Raw genomic sequence first — 18,649 nt, 5'->3', positions numbered from 1 at the left:
TGTCGTCATAGGACCAGTATGGAGCGCGTAAAAAGTGCTAAAAACTCTATCCGAGTTTGGAGAACGGACGAAGCATATAAATACAGTCGTATCTGAGCGTGTGCGTCGCACAATGCTTTTCCAATATCAAAGATCTAAACAATGATAATCTGCATCCATTGCGTAAAATATACACAATGACATTTTGCGATAAAATTGGATATTTACGAGAGAGAGATTCCGTATTTCATTTTTCGTCCAATTAATATATATGTAATGTATATGTACAAACAGAATGAGGGAAATATGCAATTATTTGTAACGTTCAAATTGTGACTCTTTATCGCAAAAAATTATATTTATAAGAATTAGTGATATCAGAAGCGTGAGTGTAATTATTATACATCGTTCTATTATTGTCCCTTCGTCTCGATAGATTATACACGATATAATGATACTAAAAGCACTTGCTACTTTTCGAATGTCGTACAGCAGAAAGGATGATTGCGCATCGCGAAATTCACGAGGGATATAAAATTTCCAACCGCGATACTGTAATGCACCTCGAGCATAACGACGTCGGGAATCGTAAAGTCGCAAATCAAAGCGCAACGTCATCCCGGATCTGCTTAACATGCATGGAATTTTTCAATAAAGAAAAGCAGTATGAAGCAGTCAGTTTTTCCCGTGCAAAATCGCAACTGACGGTTTCGGGGAATATCCATTTGCTTGTTCGAACGAGCGATGCGTTTAGTCTCGATTTTTACCCAATTAAATAAATGCGCGCGCGAAAGTACGATTATTTGCGGATCGCAAAACCGAGTCGAGTGCGTACAATGCATCTCTATGACAGGATACGACAACTGCAGGTGATCGCAATCAATTTTCCATTGTGATATTTTTGTCACGTCGTGTCACTTCGGATTTCGCATTCGTTTTTAATTGGCACGATAAATTAATTCCCAACCGACTGACTATTTTGAGCACGCGTGCTTAGAACATAACTACGAGACATAAATACGTTCGAACAAAAGGAATAACATAAATCTAATACGAAGTAGAGAGATACAATTGAGACAATACACTTGATAAAGCATTAATCTCAGTGTCAATTTTATTATTATTTTATTATTGATCAGTAAATTATTCCGTTGAATATAAATCATGCACTTAATATCGACTGAATTAATCCTCAACCGACTATTTTGAACACGCGTGCTTGGAACGCAAGACGTAACTACGAGACATAAATACAGCAGATACGTTCGAACAACGGGAATACGAATAAATCTATTACGAAGTAGAGAGATACAATCGAGATGATACCCTTGGTAAAGCGTTAATATCAATATCAATCTTATTATTATAAATTTATTATTGGTAAAGTTAATATAAATAATGCACTTTATGTTGGACTAAATATGAATTATAAGTTGCGCATATTCTTTTCGAATAGTTGCGTTTTTTGACACACACAACTTCGTTGATTTTTAGTTTGATTCACTTTGTTATTTATTCAATTTAAAAAAAAGTTCGTTCTTCTTTCACATTAAATTAGTTATGGAAATATGGTAGGATCGTATGTCTTTTCGGTGAATTATACTTTTTGCCTTGGCGAAACCAGCCACCCTAACGGTTGACCTATTTCCAATGTCAACGATCCCATCGATCAATCAATCGAGCATTTAGATCGGTCGAGGCTAATACGACACGACGAGGGATGAGATGGAGAGCCGGGAGGTTTCTGTGTGGATCCTCTGGGCACTCGAGCGCTAATGAAAACCTATGCCCACACTTTTTCCATTCAAGTTGCCTATCGAGTCAGTGTTGATCAATCTTTTTTTGTTAATGACGCATATTATTTTTTAAATATCAAACGGTTTTATAAATCGGCAGCTATAAATATATGTGCATTATGTTTTTGTATATTTTTAATGTTAATTTTTAAAACGATATAAAATTGTTCTATTACAGAAATAATTTTCTGAGAAATAGAGAAACCTAAATTCACAAAATTTCATTTTTAAGGCGAAAATCTAGATCGAATAGTCCTATTTATTGTTAGAAGTTTTGATTCGATTTAGTTTATTTCGTAAGTTGCTTGTTTGTTAAAGTACACTACAAAATTTGTAGAAAAAGTTTCGTCCCGCGCGGAATGTTGGGTTGAAGAACACGTTACTATACGTACTGCAGTAATGTGCGGACCGGTAGTGCATAGCAAGTGCACTCTACGTAACTGCCGAAGCGCATCTGTGCAACATACATGCGGTCCGATGCAGCAGAATCGAGCGCGGACCAGTGTATGTATGTACACCAAATTGCCGGCAGCTCAATGATTAATCGCTTCTTGCAGTTGCTTACAATCTCTAATTACATTACCACCGTGATACCCTCCGCGTGCGTTATACGGCGCGTTCAGAGAATTGCTCATTTCCTGCCGATTATTCCGTCATTTCCTATAAATTGTACGTTAAATTTAACGGTGTCTCTCTTTCTCAGCAAAAATTGATTAAAAGGAAATTGTATCTCGTGTTCAACGTTAGAGCTATTTTCGTAATTGCGCACGGTAGTATGCACAAATACATCAAGATATTAAAAATTTTCATCTTCCTTTAACAGCATTTATCTATACGTAAAACATTTGCACAAAAGAAAACAATTATGAAAACAGATTACATATATCTATAAAATAAATACGCAATGCTTGAAGGTTTAAAAAAAGAATTGTAACTCTGAGCAAAAAATTACAATTCCGCGAATAGTAAAGAAAACAAAGTATCTTAGACAAAAGTATAGACCTGATTTCGCACATCGGGAAGGAAGTCTTATTATAAATAAGCCTCGTATGAAAAAATTAACCCATTTCATAATAAAAATCATCCATTAAAATAAATGCCGAATATTTGTTGAATAAATTGGTGAAACGGAGAGAAATATCCGTCTAATATAAAAATTGATAACACTGTCGCTAGCTTGATGCGGTATGGCGCGTATTTATCGGTTAAAATGCGTATACACTTCGATGCAACAAGACGCAACGGGATTAAATCAAGCGTGAACTGTACACCCAAATTGTACTGAACGAACTCTATGTATATTTGCACTTCGTTAACTCATGCGGCGACTATATTGACTTTTTCCCGATACGTCCGCCTCTCAATCAAGCGTATGATATACTACCTTATAAATTTACAAAACCTGCAAGCACCTCGTCAAGATTTATATCGAGAAAAAACCTGCGTCGTAATTATGAACATGTCTAATGTTTCAAATAAACAAAGTACATTCAGATATTAAGTCAATTGATTTAATTAGCGCGACAAATAATATTTTGTCGATTCAATATTTATTGTTTGTTAATCACATCGACGAATTTTAACGTTTCAACTTATTATATCACATAATTTATTCGGCAAAACTGATATTTGCTTGGACGAGAAAGTATCCTCTGTTCGCCCAGACAGTTTTCTTCATTTTTAAGCACAATTTCGTTTTCTTAAAACACAATTATAAACATGTATTCGTGTGTTAACAATAGTTAAAACTATTTAACTATGATCAACTTTTTATTTAACCGTTTCATAAAAAATTAGCTAATTACTTTAATTAGCTAACATTTTCAATCGTCATATATAATTCCGGCTTTTACGTTTTACGCGTTTATTATTATGATTTGTATACGCGTAGAGAGTTATTTTATTACCAAGAAGTTTGCCATATATGTCACTGTTGCACTGGAATGAAATTTAGTCATCGGGTGAAATGCGTTGGCACCCGCTTGTAAAGCACTGCAGGTGACGTCACGGAAACGACATGTAAGCGCATTGTTCATATGCATGTGTAAAACATTATACATATAAAATTTCACCAAAGTCGTTATGCGAAACGTTCGCGAAGCAACGCGCATTTTACATATAACGTTAAATACATCGAGTTAAATACAGCGCACTGAAATACAATGCACTTCCTCGTTGCCTTTTGCCTCATCTTATTTATGATTGCAGCAAATTTTACACCGTCAAAATAACGAGATATTAAACGGGCTGTTGAGTTTATATATTTTCGACGTAAAATATGAGATTAGCTTTCAATTCCGTTATGAAATTAGCAGTTTACGACTAATTGCTATATGTTAAAATAATATTTTAACGATCAAAAGAAAATTTGAACGATTAATTATCGTTATATGCAATATTCGTCAAGCTATTGTTGAATCATGAAAGCTTTAATATTTCATAACTTCCATAAAAATTATGGAACAAAGAAAGAAAAAGTATATAAATGCTACACACGAGATGGATAATAATATTTCGTATTTAATACTCATTTTTAAACTCATTGTATTTATAAAATAATTTTTTTCTCTATAAATAAAATTTTCTCTTCTAAATATCTCTAAAAATATAGAAATCTTATACATTTTCGATAAATTAAAAATGGAATTAAATTAATAAATGGAATTGAATTAATACTTTAAATATCGAATAATTTTTTCTGTAAGAGCTGATAATAAATGAAAAATATTGATATGCATGAAAATATTATTTTTTACATAAAGAATCAGATTCATATATACATAATTTATTTTTTTCTAAGTACTCATAAATAGATAAATCTTTATAACAAAAACAGAATATTAAAAGACACAGTAGTGTCTCGCGCCAAATACACGCGCAGCGAGACCGCACCGTGTATCTTTACACGATTCGTCGAGTTGCAAACACTCGAGTTAATAGATCCTGATCTCAATAATCGCTCAACTTATCATGTTCTAATAGAAATGGACGTGACAAATATCAGTTAATATTAGGTCTTATTAATTGTAAGGAGCAAGCTCGAGGCAAGCTTTTCGATAGTAATATCTCTCTCTACCCGACCAGTATTATTTTCTTTATAGCAAAGATCGTACCGAAGAAAACAATAGTATCGGCTTACATATCTCAAAAGACAGGTGTACATATTCTAAATTGAGAAGAAACTCGCGAAGGCATGAGTATAAAAAGTCTCGGTTAGGTGTGAAATCCCAGTTTGTGTGTGTGTGTGTGTGTGTGTGTGACGATATTAAGGAAACTTACTCTCGTGCCCGCAAAAACTGACGATTGGCCAATTTCCACCATCATTGAGGGACAGCTTGAAGTTACCCGAAATTGAGTGTATGTCGAGGACGATAGCGGGAGATGGAATCTTGCGAGAGTGTGAAGAGAGCGTGAAGTGAAGTTTAAAAGAAGAAAGACAGAGTGCAAAGAAAGAGCAAGGTAGGTAACGAGACAGAACTGACAAGATAGAATTTTGAGAGGTAGAAGACGAAGGAAAGAGAAAAGGAGAAGGGAGAAAGAGAGAAACGGATACGGAGTGGGAAGCTGGCGAGGGCGAGAGGAAACTCGAGAGAGAAATACCGAGAGAGAGAGAGAGAGAGAAAGAGAGAGAGAGAGAGAGAGAGAGAGAGAGAGAGAGAGAGAGAGAGAGAGAGAGGGAAAGGACAGAGAGCGAGAGGGAGGAGCAGCGGCAGTTCAGAAGCAAGGGTAGCGAGGGGGAGGGTCGCGGCTTCGAATCAGGGGTTGCTTTCAGAGGAGCACGCAGTGCTCTCTCGTCTCGCGAGCCGGGAGAACGGGAGAGAACGTGCGTGCCGGCTCGCGGAAAGAGGGTAAATTTCTCACACCCTCGGCAGACTCCTACCCTCGTGACTCCCCCTCCCCCCGGTCGCTCGTTCCCGCCAAAAGAAGAACCTGCGGCAAGATCGTGACAAACGCCGACTGTGTCAATACCCTCCACTTTTCTCTTTTCCTTCCGTCTCTTCGTTTCTCCGTGAAATCTGGACGAGGCGCTCGGGAATGAGACGACAGCCAATTAATGCGTCGGGATTTAAGACCAGGTGGAAGATCAAGGAGTAACACTCGTGCGGACAACGTGATCCTCGAGGTATTCCTCGATATTACAACTTTCGCTTTCGCGAAAGTGCTCCAGCGTTGGAGTATGTCGCTGAAATCCCGATCAATTAATGTTCCGATTAAAACGATTGAAAATCAAGTGAAATATAAAGATCGTAATGCGATTTTCAGGCTGTTTCTCGGCACGAAATTTAGCTCGCGAGTCTCCCTAAAGGGAGTTATCGGTTGAAAGATCGGCATATTCCCGATTGATCAGGTACCCTTAATCCTAACCGACGCATTCCCTTCAATGGTCCACTCGACGGTCCATTCGATCGTGAGCTGATTAACCTGTCGGGGATGGAGAAATTAACACAGCGAGTGCTGCTTTAGTTCAGATATATGGCGCTGATACCACAATGAGTTCGCTGATCCGCGATTTCCTCTTATCGTCACGAAGACGGGAAGGATCATTTAGTAGACCGTTTTCCCTCGTTTTCAAGTCCCTGGAGATTTCAATGAGACAGTCGGCTGTGAAGCAGCCAGATTAACGCGTAAACAGCTTGTAAGGAATATGTTGCAAGCATAAATAGAATAATGTTTTGTAAACATAATAAAAAAATAAGTGTCTGTGCAATTAAATTAAGTGATAAGTTGTAAGTATACTTAACCACAATTAAGTTCTTTAATTGTGCATGTGTTAAAAATCGTTCTATAACCAGGTAAAAATACAAAGCGGTTTAAAAAAATTATATAAATAAAACTAATCAAAATTCGTGTGTTAAAAATATACATATTTTTCCATAAAATTATATAACAGATTATATAACAGATGCTAAAATATAATTAATAATAAAACTAATTAAAAATGTTGCAACTCTTTAATTTATGAATGCTAACTATTTTGACAGGAAAAGTCACAAAATAATTTATTAAAAGCGTTTATTAATCTTCTAGTTAAGATGAACCATCTAACGTCAGGAACCAAAAAGATATAATTATTTGTTTAATATTAGAAGCGAGGAAAAAGTGATTACCGTGTTATTTATCGCACTTGCATTATTTTTTAGCTCAGCTAATAAACGTACGTCGTTAAAAACTCGGGCGAGACGTGGAAAGGTTAACACCCTAAAAGAATCGCAATAGGATCCTTGTAGTATTTCGGGGTGGAAACTGAGACGGACGTTTCTGAGTACTTTAACCCGTAGTGCACATTCAGGATTGTCACGTATAGTAAATGTTAAGGTTGGAAATCTGAAAGGAGCTCAGTTTTAAACTTGAAACTCCTTTTATCCTGTTAATTACAATCTTATATAAAGCATAAAGCATATCTAACGTGAGAGTCATTCTCACGTTAGAAAAAATAATTATTTTCACGATTTTATATATGATGATAGTGTCAGTTCTTATTTCCTGAATGAGTTCTCCTTTAAAAGTATGCCTTCTTCTCAGCATTAACTGTGAAACTTTTATAATCGTACATCGTACATGACAGAATTCATTGTCATCGTTAAATTCCGCAAAAACTGCAATACTAGACGTAAAAAAAATTTGAGTGAGAAAGCTTTGACACCTTCGTTCGTTTCACTCGTTCTCGTAAAAGCCCGTGTTACTGTTCAGGTGGAATCGAGTTTTCAAAGAGCAAGTACGATAAACATAAAGACTCACGATCGCTTTATGAGGTCCATTGATACAAAATAGCGCTCTTCAATAAATACAGGCCTCGAAGTTTCAAGGCAACAGTGAGTTCTATTTCATCACTGACTATTTTTAAACTACAATTTTTTATTCCGTTTCATTAATAACTTGTGCGCCGATTATAAACATAATTGCATTGATAATTAAACGCATTATTTTTAGTTTTAATTTTCCGAGAAATATTATTCTAACAACTTTTATTCAATAATAATGACATTAATGATATGCATATATTTTGCATCAATAGTCAAATATTTAATGATATACTCGCATATACAAGAAGATAATTGTTTCTATAAAAGCATTTAAAAATTAAAGCAATTAATTAGTTTAACAATTATAATCTTGCTTAATTAAATAGTAGCCTTGAAGTCTAGTATTTAATGTAAAAAATAAAATGGTACGATAAATAATGACATTTTTCCGTAGTTCGTAGTCTTAAAAAAATTTGTGTAACGGTTTTCATCTTAAGATCAAGAAATTTGATCTTTCATGTTTCGCACGATATTTGCAATTCTTTTTTTTATATGGGACAAACCCCAGGATAGTCAAACGAACGAACCGCCGCTGCACACGGCAATAACTATCAATTCCGTCGAGGAGGCATCTTTCGTTGATCTTAGGTCGCGCAGGAACGACTCTCGTCGGTCTATTTGCTGAGCCGGCGGAGAGTTTATCTTTCCAGGTCGCGGATTTGGCTTTATTTAATTATTCCTTTCGGTACACTCGCGCCAAAATCACGGCGGCAGTCTGGTCTTTCATCATGCTTACAAACGAAGACTCTGATTTAGATGCCAAATACGATCGATTTAGTCTGCGATATGGCATCCGCGGCAAATCGGCCGAGAGAAATATCCATAAATATCCTAAACATCAACTGTTCATAAATTTAAAGTGACTAGTAACGCTAATACCTGTCCAAATGAAATATCGTCCCGACGAAACGATGCAAACTGCGGCTGCAAACTCGTTACCTTGCGCGCCGACTTCGTAACATTTGTCGACTCGATTTTATTTCCACGTGAAATTAGCGAATCCAATTAAGCGTGGTGTCTAACGAGGCTAACTTAATTTAACTCGTTTTTCCGCGCTGCACACGACGTGTCTCTTTATTATGTCAGTCGCGTCGCCGTTACGGAAATTACGCGCCGATAGCACCGCGCTTTTTGCCAGGTTGAGGACTAATTTCGGTATAAATTCGCCCTCGCCGTTTGCAGAGAGAGAGAGAGAGAAAGAAAGAGACTAAAAAGGGAGCACGTACGTTCCTGTGGATATCGAATTTGCCTTTGCCTTTCCTTCCCCTTTCGCGAATACAAGAGACGGTAAATCAATTCGCAATGTAATTTAATCTTAAGTGATCAAATTGAATTTCAAAGAGTAGGCCATGTAAGTTTCCGCCTGGAGGCAAATTTGCCTTTTTCCTCGAAACTTAAAAGTAAAGAACAACTATATATATTATTAGTAAAAGAACGTTACGACGCGAACCATGTTTTGATCAAAAAACGATTTAATTCAATTTAAATTAATCTGATTCCAATTTATGTAATTAAGAGTACTTATGATTTGCTTTAACTTTTGATATGACTTCTCTAAATCGTACAATTGAAATTCAATCAATTAAATTCAATTCTATTCCTTGGAGCATGAGACTATATAAATTCACATCTCATCACTTCGAGTCGCGAGAGTAATGGAAAAAATCCTGTAAATTTCCCCACAAAGTAACATATATAAATATCGAGTTACGTTTTACCAGAGCGACGATTAATTTCCGAACGAATTCGCCCTCCCTGAGTGCTTCGATGAGGAAAAGGCGGGTTGGTTAAGTTTCTATCGGTAACCGTGTTCGTCTTTTCCGTTCGCGTTGGCGAAAACAAGGAACAGCCCCGTTGCTTCTAACTTCCAACCGAAACAGTTCGGTTCGACGCTGATGAGTTCGAGCATGCGATGGAAACTTCGGCGCGGTGGAACGTGTCCGGCGGCCACGGTTCCGGACGCGTCTCTGACGCGATCCGGGGAAGTTTTCCCCGGATCGGCGCCAATTGTGCCCAGCGGAATCAGCGGGGAATAAAAGGAGATCCGGTTTTGATCAGACTTGATTATAGTACTTGTCCGAATTAGCGGTTGTCGCAGCGCAAAAGATATACTAAAAATTTATCGAATTTATCTTACTTCATCCGGAAAACTAAAATTGCTACGAGTTACATTTAATACAAATAATGTTAATATACAGAGTACTTAAAAAAAAATGTTAACACTTATATATAATAATACATATCTACATGTCATATATACAGGGTGCTTAAAAATGTTATATATATCATATAACACAAGATATTATATCATAGTAACAAATGTATTTTGTCTTCAAGGAGTCTCCACTTGTTCACCATCATTGTCAACATATTCCTGGAATCTTTTCCAAGTGATCCCCAGAGCCCTGAGATTTCTTTGAGTATTGTTGCAATCACATTTGCAATTTCCTGTCAAAGATCTTGCACATTGCAACGATGGTGAATAAATGGAGACTCTTTGAAGACAAAAATACATTTGTTACTATACGATATCTTGTGTTATCAGTTCTATTTCTTTAAAAATGTTACTTCCATATAATTGTTAACATTTTTTTTAAGCACCCTGTATTATTTCTCGATCTTGTGTCCTTGTATTATTGTGAAAGTGTACTGGTACTTGAGAATAAAAGAAAAGCTGATACCTTTAAATTATACAATGTAGTATGACGCATGGAATCGAAGGAAACTATGAATAGCAATCGTTTACTCGTTAATCGCGTCGCGAATATTTTAATTTGACGGTGACCGATAAACGAATTACTGTGTAACGAAGAAATTAAGATGGAACTGATGTAATTAACACGCCGGATATCGGCGACAGAAATATTAACGCGTGCGCGCATCAAGAGAACTAAATCGGGACGGTAGCGGTGACGGCAATTAACACAATATTCTGTACATATATGCTAAACCAACAAAGTCAGGTTAAAATAATTCCAAGCAAGCTGTGCTCGCTCCGCTTATCTAAATATTAACACTTGCTAAAATCCGAACGCAAGTCCGTACACTTTACGTCACTTACGCCGTCACAAAAGCCTCTCGGAAACGTTGAATGTAATATCAAACAATGGACCGGACCGGGAATGAATGATGCATGTATAACTGGCAAAATCGTGCAAAAGCGCATATTGAATTTGATATTGTATTTCGCTACTTTGATGTTAACAGGACCGCGGCATGTGCACATGTCGTTCACGCGCCATTAAACTGCAGTTTCATAAGATTTTTACCCATATTATTTTCGATCTGTTCTACCAATACTAAAATGTGTTTCCGTCCACCGCGAAATGCAGTAGAATCTTGAAGCATTAACCAATTTCTTTGAATTATATTTCAGTCATCGCATTTTTACTTACGAAGGAAATAAAAACTTTACTTCTTTCTTCTCGTAATATTCTCAGGCTTGAATATTGCATTCACTTTTTTCTAATAATAATTTTACTGGGGTATTGGAATTTTTAAACAGCTTGTCGTGGTAAACATGAAGTGGATTGTAAACATTATGTTCTTAAATATTTTCGTGACGTAGATTTTCTTCGGTACAGCACTTAAATTTTGTCCTCTTTTTCCTTTTGAGAGAACTAAACTATAACGCGCTATTCATCACTTTACGACAAAATTTTTTTTACTCGTAGTTTCTACCTCTCAAAGATGCCTTTTAGATTTTATACATATACCTTTGCATTAATAAAATATCGATTAACTTTGTCTAAACTTTTTCTATTAGCTATAGATCTATTGATAAGAACTTCATTTTCTTTAACTATAGTTCCTTTTTAACTGTTTAATTGTCGTCAATTTTTTTTCCAGTGTTAATTATTTACTTCGCTGCCAAATTTCTGTAGCAAAAACATTTTTCACTTATCAGAAAATTAAATGTAACATTAATTTCCTGGAACACTTCATAGAGTTCGAGAAGTCGTTTAATTTCTTTTTCCCTTCTTTGGCGAAGCACTCTTATATATATCCATACTAGAAAATTAAACTTTTCAAGGCTTCTCTCATGCAGAAGAATCACGGCGCGAACACGAGGGGCTTTAAGACGAACATAAAATGTGGTAATATTAAGATGCTTTACTTACTTAGTACACGTTCTTTCACAACATATATAATCCAAAGATACAGATAATGTATATAAAGAAAAATGGCATTTACTTCAATCTAAAGTCGATCGTTAATGACTGTTTGATGAATGACTAAAAATTAAGGTTCGGCAAATTAAATCTCGAAAACAGAAGCAAAATCTTGTTTCTTCGCTAATCTTAAATAAACTCTACTCATCGTTAGATTATTTATCTTCCGATAAAGAAAAAGAACGGCGCAAAGAAAAGGCAATCGGACGTGATTAATTATATACCATCCGATATCCCTTGATTTTTCTTTCGTGTACATATCCGTTAGGATAAAAAAAAACGGGCATATCAAGTATTCAGTTGAAATAAAAGAAGAACATATTAAGCATTCATCAAGAATTTGTCAATGCTCGTGAAATAACGAAATATTTTGAGAATATCGAGGCAAAAAAAAATACATTGGAAGAGAAAATTTAATTAGTCGCAACCTAACAGACAATTCCCACTTAATATTTCCTTTCGGACGATGCTTTTAAATTCCTGTATTATTTCGACATCGGGTGTAATTATACAAATATGTGATATCGATTAAAACACATCTCCGAGAGAGATAACTCTTTATAATGTGCTGGTTATATTCCCACGCAGTTATATATTCTCGCGACGAAATGAATTTCGCTCAGTAACAATTAGCAACTATATACTGCCTGCAGCAAGCAGCATTTCCTTTTTTGTCCGTTTGCGTCATAAATTATCCAATGGACAGGTGGCTTTCATAAAACTGGCTTACTTCCCTCGTGTAAAGCAAAATCTCTGTAATGCTGTTTATGCAGTTGGTAATTACTGACGATTATCTGCCTTACAAAGTATTCCGATAATATTAGCTTGTATTTGCATGTGGATCCGTTCTAAACACCCATCGCGTTTTATTAAAATCGTGACTTGGATAAACAGCACGCGCACACGTGTTAACATATGCAACACTGAATTAAATTAGACCGGAAGTTAAAGAGAATTCAATTAGTATTATATATAAGATCTTCCTGCGTAAACGTGTTTGTAGATAATTTTAATTGGATGACTAGTATATTAGAACGTTGTATAAAAATTTCCGGATACAATTTTAGCATAAATCAATTTACTTAAAAGTTTATTATTTAACAAAGAAAATGTTCACTAAAATTTTATTTTAATTTAGAATTATATATGTGCCGTATAAAAAATTAAGGCGAAAGATATTTCATTTATATTATTTTATTGATAATAAAACAATTTTAGAACAAGTTCTAAATAAAAAAAGTATGCGTCAGTATTCAAGCAGCTTTATTTCTGGTTAAGATCATCCATTACTTTTCTAAAATGGTAGTGAAAAGTCTTCTTGCACCGATCACATGTTTTGTGCGTAAGTCTAAGTGTCACTACGGGACAATAACAATGTTCGCGTGAGAATTATTCATCGTGGACGACGAATATTAAAAAGTAAACGCGAGAATCATGGTCGGACAGTACCGTAACTTCTCGTTGTTTAGCATTGGACTATTTCTCCCTTGGGTGCCAGTAGCTTCTGAATATTGCAACGTCGCCGTAGTTTGTAGCGCTTTGTATACTGCGATAAGGACGCGCTATTTGCAAGATGCAAAACCAATTACACGCCTGCGAACATATCGATCCTGTGTATATCCGTGAGCGTTGAGTGTTTCTCCACATCGTCTAAAATTACTCAATCTGAGGCCCGTTGGCCTCGTTCTTCTTTTTTTTCAGTTAAAATTGCTCAAATAGAAAATATCTCATTCTTCCATCAAATTTTTTGTCCAATTTAAAGTTGACAGACAAAGTAACAATTTCCTAATTATTTATATGCTTCGAGAATAAAATTATTTGTCAATGTCGACTTTTAAGTACGTTAACTAAGAATAAAACTTCAATTTATATTTTATTTCAAGTAGATTTTTTGATAGAATATTTAGTTACAAGATATTAAAATTTAATATGCTTAAAATAGTTGAGAGGGATATAATTTCAATTTTAATATTCCTAAAATTATTTTGGAAGAGATGTCAATCAATTTTTAATGAAATATAAATGGTATATGTAAATATATCCTTTACTCTATAAAAAAAATAAAACGTAGAAAGAGACGAAAAACTCATAAAGATAACGAAAAAAATAACTTAAGCGTTTTTGAAAACAAGTTATTTAGATGCCATAAGTGAGGAATTTTTACAAAACCGAATAAATACTTTTTCTGATCACGTCTTTCTCATCACCATTATCTCGCAAAAAAAAATATCGCAAGAAAAGCCTCATCCGCCCAAGAATTTCCGAAACGGCCCTATCGCTATGAAGGCAAGATAAAAAGAAACGTCCTCTCGTTCCTTTGACGACCATAGAATCCTTGGTGAGCGCTCGCAAGGGAAACGTTACTGCTCTCTTTTTTGCTTATAGACTCACTTTATATCCTATCATAATAACGTAATTGCGCTTCTCAAATCATGGAGTGCGCTCGTCCCCCGCAGTCGGGCACAGTCTGAATATTCTAACTGCTATAAATGAAGAAATAAAAAAATGCAAATCTAAAAAAATAATTTATAAACTTTAACTTGCGTATTTTTAAAATCTTTTTACTACATTTTGTCGACTTGTTATAGTAAAGTAAAAAATAAATTATTGTATACATGTCAAAGAAATCATCTAATTTTCCCGAAATAATTTTAATAATTTCCATGACTTGGACATGCATTTAATATGCTTTGATATAATTTCAAAAGTGACATATACTCTAAACAATATTAACATAAATGCATCTCAAAATCCATAAAATGTCTGTGAGAAACATTTCGTTTATAGCAAAAATTGTAGAAGTTGTTGCAAGCCGGTAAATCGGATGACTTACTTTGTATAAAGAAAATGGAAATCGTTGCATTAAGGCTCGCGCAGGAGATTAAAGAAAGATACGATTGGGAACACAGGGAGAGCGCGATAGAAAAAGATCCGCATTCGCTCCGGTTCGGATTTCGCGATACACCATTGCATGAGTACGACAAAGCCGCTAGTATTACCGGCTCGATACTTCTCTGGATACGTCTTCTCGCGCGACAACAGCGGGACAGTTTTGCGCTCTCGTCGACGCAGTTTTGCGCCTCGTTGCACCGCGGCGCGTATAAGCGCCATAATCCGGTCTGTATTAGAGACGAAAGGCGCCGCCGTTGTACGGAGTAAATGCGGACCGGTATACAAAAGCTGCGAATTCATTTTTCCGATACACCCAATTGCATCGATCAACGTCGGCTTTACAGTATATTTCGTCACCGGGATGTGTGATTCGATATGCCATTCGAGACGATCATTACGGCAGAGAATTTCTGCTTTTGTAATACTCTCGTCGGAGAATAATTTCTCCCTTTTCCTTGTCGACACGTTGACGTCAAATGTAAATTATGAATTTCTACTTCTGCATTCCCCGACCGCGCGACGTTATATAGAGAGAATAACGAATTTCAACTATAGCTTCGACGAGGATCTCTTTTGTCGCCCGGAACGCACCCCCTGGTTTCGTTAACGATGAATATTTATATTTTATTGTGTTTACGTCTCTCTACTCCTCTCGCACAAAAGCATCTACCCGCGCGAACATATCGCGGTCGATTCGTCCGCAATTTTTATTCAGTTTTCTTCTGCGCGTTCTCTTTTTAACGTGCTTCTGTTGCAAAACAGTGCTATCGAAAAACGGGTTGCGTTCTCCATCTGTTATCGCTATCACGTCGCTTTTAGGATTTATATTGCACCAGCGTTAGTTTCATTCGATAGTTTCGGCTATCTTTGCCGGCATAACGAAACACTATAATATAGACAAACGGAAATAATCTTCCACCGTCTTCTAATTAATACTGCAGAAATAAAGTACTTCAGATAGACTCAATTCAAATTAATACGAGTAATATTTCCTTCGGTAATTATAAAACTGTCGGGTTGCACGCAGATTTTTCCTGCGTCATGCGTTTCGATATGTGAGCAACACGATATCTTGCAAGATCGAATCTCGAAACCACACTCAAACTGATTCACGGGCGTATTGTCCGCAGTTTCAAGTTGGGTGTTATTTATCGACCAATATTGCAACACGCACGTAATGAAAAACACGTAACGTTCGATTTGCGTCACGCACGGTATTTTCAAAATTGTATCAACGCGAACCTTTGGATTTTATTTAACGCGACGTGAAAAATACAATTTTCGCGGCCACTGTTTCAACGTAATTAAACGGTGAGTATTCCTTTTCATGCCGTGTTGTTGAAAATGTTACGAACTACTCGGCCGTTTATCTTCTCGACCACTTTCGACACGGCGACACGTGGGAAAGGCGCAGTGGTCGCGTTTCATCGTCGGATTCTCATTAACTGGGTGTAAAAATTCTTGTTTCTCTGGGGTGAAAGAACAAAGAATGATCATCAGTGTTAAACAATGTTTTAAATTCGTAAAAGTGTCCTCGGAAAGAAATTTCCTGAAGATGTTTTTGTTTCGCAATATATCGAAAATACAAATATACGCCACAATGATTTATGTCGATTTATTAAAAATACAGCATAATATTTCATATTTGCTTTTCATTTATTATATAAACAAGCAACATAAATCTGCAGGTATAAAGTGAATTTTATTAAATGTAGTATATTCAGATTTATAAATATGAGAAATATAATAATCGGCTTTAATTAAAACGTCGATTTTCACAACAATAACAAAATATAGAAAGTGTTTGTATCAATAATTATTTATTTATCATCAGTATTAATATTGAAATAATATATAAACTGATATTTCCTAGAAAAAAAAAACTTTCTTTTTTATGTAATTATACATAAAATTTTCAAAATAATTTGACTATTATTCTTGAGAGAAAGAAAGAGAGAATAAGCATATTAAAAGATACAAATAAAAGAATTATGTAAATTTTCTGCAAAATTGCATAATTTGTATAAACTTAAGAAATAATATTAAAAAATAATCAAAAAACATAATAGTAGTTAATGTTAAATATAAAAAAGAAGATGTAGAAATATAGTATTTCTAACGCTCAGGAATAACTTCAAAGTAAAAAATGTTAATCGCTACATCGATGGCTGGGCTATATTCCCGGATTCTCAAGCAGGGGCACGATGTATCTGTCTAATTCCGTGACATTGTAAATTCGGGAAATGCGGTATACCGGAAGCAGCTTTTCTGTCGATGTGAAAAAGCGCTGACGCACTAGCTGATAAGTTCGCTCGTGCCACGAAGAAAGTTCAAGGCAAAAGAGCGTAATCCATCACGGGGATCATAACGCGACTTTCTTCTGCCCTTCTTGCGTAGCCGGATGCGAGACGCTCGTAAAAATGGACGGTGGGATCCCTTCGGTGCAGTTTCGAGAGGGGGGGGGGTTTAACCGACCAACTTACTACGTCTTCACTTCCGGAATAAAACGAGCATGACCAGGATATTGAGTTAAGTTAAGCAAAGTTTAACTTTTCTACGGTGAAAAGAATTCTACTCTCGTGTGGCCGAAGAATTGGAGAATCGATTCTCGAGCGAACGCGTGAGAGGAGTAGCTGACGGGTATTAAGCAGAAGCAAGTGAAAAGGGTGAGAAGAAGCGAAATAGGGGATTGTAACCAAAGGGGTGGAATAAGTCGATATAAGCTGATGCTTGTATAAACCCGGCAATTAAATGTAAGCTGAAGAAATTGACAGCATAATAACTGTAATAATGATAAACGAGTGAATTAAGATATAATTCGCGAGCATAAATCCGACATTTAATTGAATGCTCTCTATACAATTTAATTTTCGAGCAATTAATGAATTACATAGCATATACATATAGGTAATAGAAATTACTAAATTACATATCGTTATATTATTACGATGAAATATATTATTCTCAAATTTAAGACCCTTTGCGCAAAATAAAATTTGCAAATACTGCAAAAAAGTCTATCTAAAAAAAAAAGTCTATCTAAAAAAAAAAAAAAAAAAAGAGTTTGAAAAATATGTTTCTAATTTTTATGGTGTTCGTTAAATCATCAAACACAGAAATCATTATCAAAATATTCCTTAAATCTTATAATTAACTCTATCTAGACGATCTCGTTCCATCATTTAAAGGTTAAATCCCTTCTAAGCGGAACATCTTAGTACGTGTAAAACTTTCTCGCTTTATTTCAACCAAGTTAGCGCATCAGGGTGTAATCTTGGGTAAAATATGCGGAGTTGTATAATAGGAGAGGCATCTCATAATGTATTTTGCTAATAAACCCTCATGTTAGCAGTGCGCTCACTTATGAGTTTACTTTTATTTATTTGTGATAAACACAAATAAATATAATTTCATTTTCTAATTTAATGTTGAGATAAAAATATTCAGATGCCTCATCCAAATCTTTTTCACACATCGGAAATTTTTGGAAAAGGAAAACGTTAATTAAATAAAACGCAAATTCAGATAATATCTAATCTTACGATTATTATTATAAATATAATGAACAGAATTTTTAAACGCAACCGATAAAGCTGCGCGATAATTGCGGAATATCTCGCGATCATCGAGACATCATTACACCGCTTCCATTCATGTGCGACAAAAGATTCACCTCAAGAGAAATTAAGGGCGCTGTTTCACGAAACGAGGGATATGCCGAGAACGTTTTTCACACGCTAGTATTCCGTTTCGTGCGCGAAACAACTCGGCATTTCTCTCCGCCCACGTCATAACGCGAAACTACCAACAATACCGTACACATTGAGCACGTTCTCCGTTCTTACCCGTCATAAACATTCATTCGTATCAGCAACGTAGACGTGAAGCGATAGAAAATATGTTTTACATATGTATATTTTACTCATATGACAGAAAATGCGTTTTTAATGAATCTTTAAGGGCTGGTTGTTCCAGCCTGTTGGTAAACTACCTAATAGTTAAATCA

The 18,649-nt window shown here is 35.6% G+C and overlaps 2 protein-coding genes across 4 annotated transcripts in view; one reads left to right on the top strand and one right to left on the bottom strand.

Annotated features, from left to right (window-relative positions):
* LOC112457300 (midasin) overlaps positions 1–18,649 on the bottom strand; it is a 110,387-nt gene that overhangs the window by 45,317 nt on the left and 46,421 nt on the right.
* Positions 5,579–18,649, top strand: part of LOC112457297 — a 47,139-nt gene continuing 34,068 nt past the window's right edge. For all 3 annotated transcript variants that reach the window (XM_025020242.1, XM_025020241.1, XM_025020240.1), the window contains exon 1: positions 5,579–5,898. The gene's annotated coding sequence lies outside the window, so the exon portion shown is untranslated. The remainder of the gene's footprint in view (positions 5,899–18,649) is intronic.

This window comes from Temnothorax curvispinosus, unplaced genomic scaffold, assembly GCF_003070985.1.
Source record: "Temnothorax curvispinosus isolate PA1 unplaced genomic scaffold, ASM307098v1 QBEX01007734.1, whole genome shotgun sequence".
Taxonomy (NCBI): Eukaryota; Metazoa; Arthropoda; class Insecta; order Hymenoptera; family Formicidae; genus Temnothorax; species Temnothorax curvispinosus.
The sequence above is the reverse complement of the archived record's forward strand: the minus strand, read 5'-3'. Positions and strand labels throughout refer to the sequence as shown.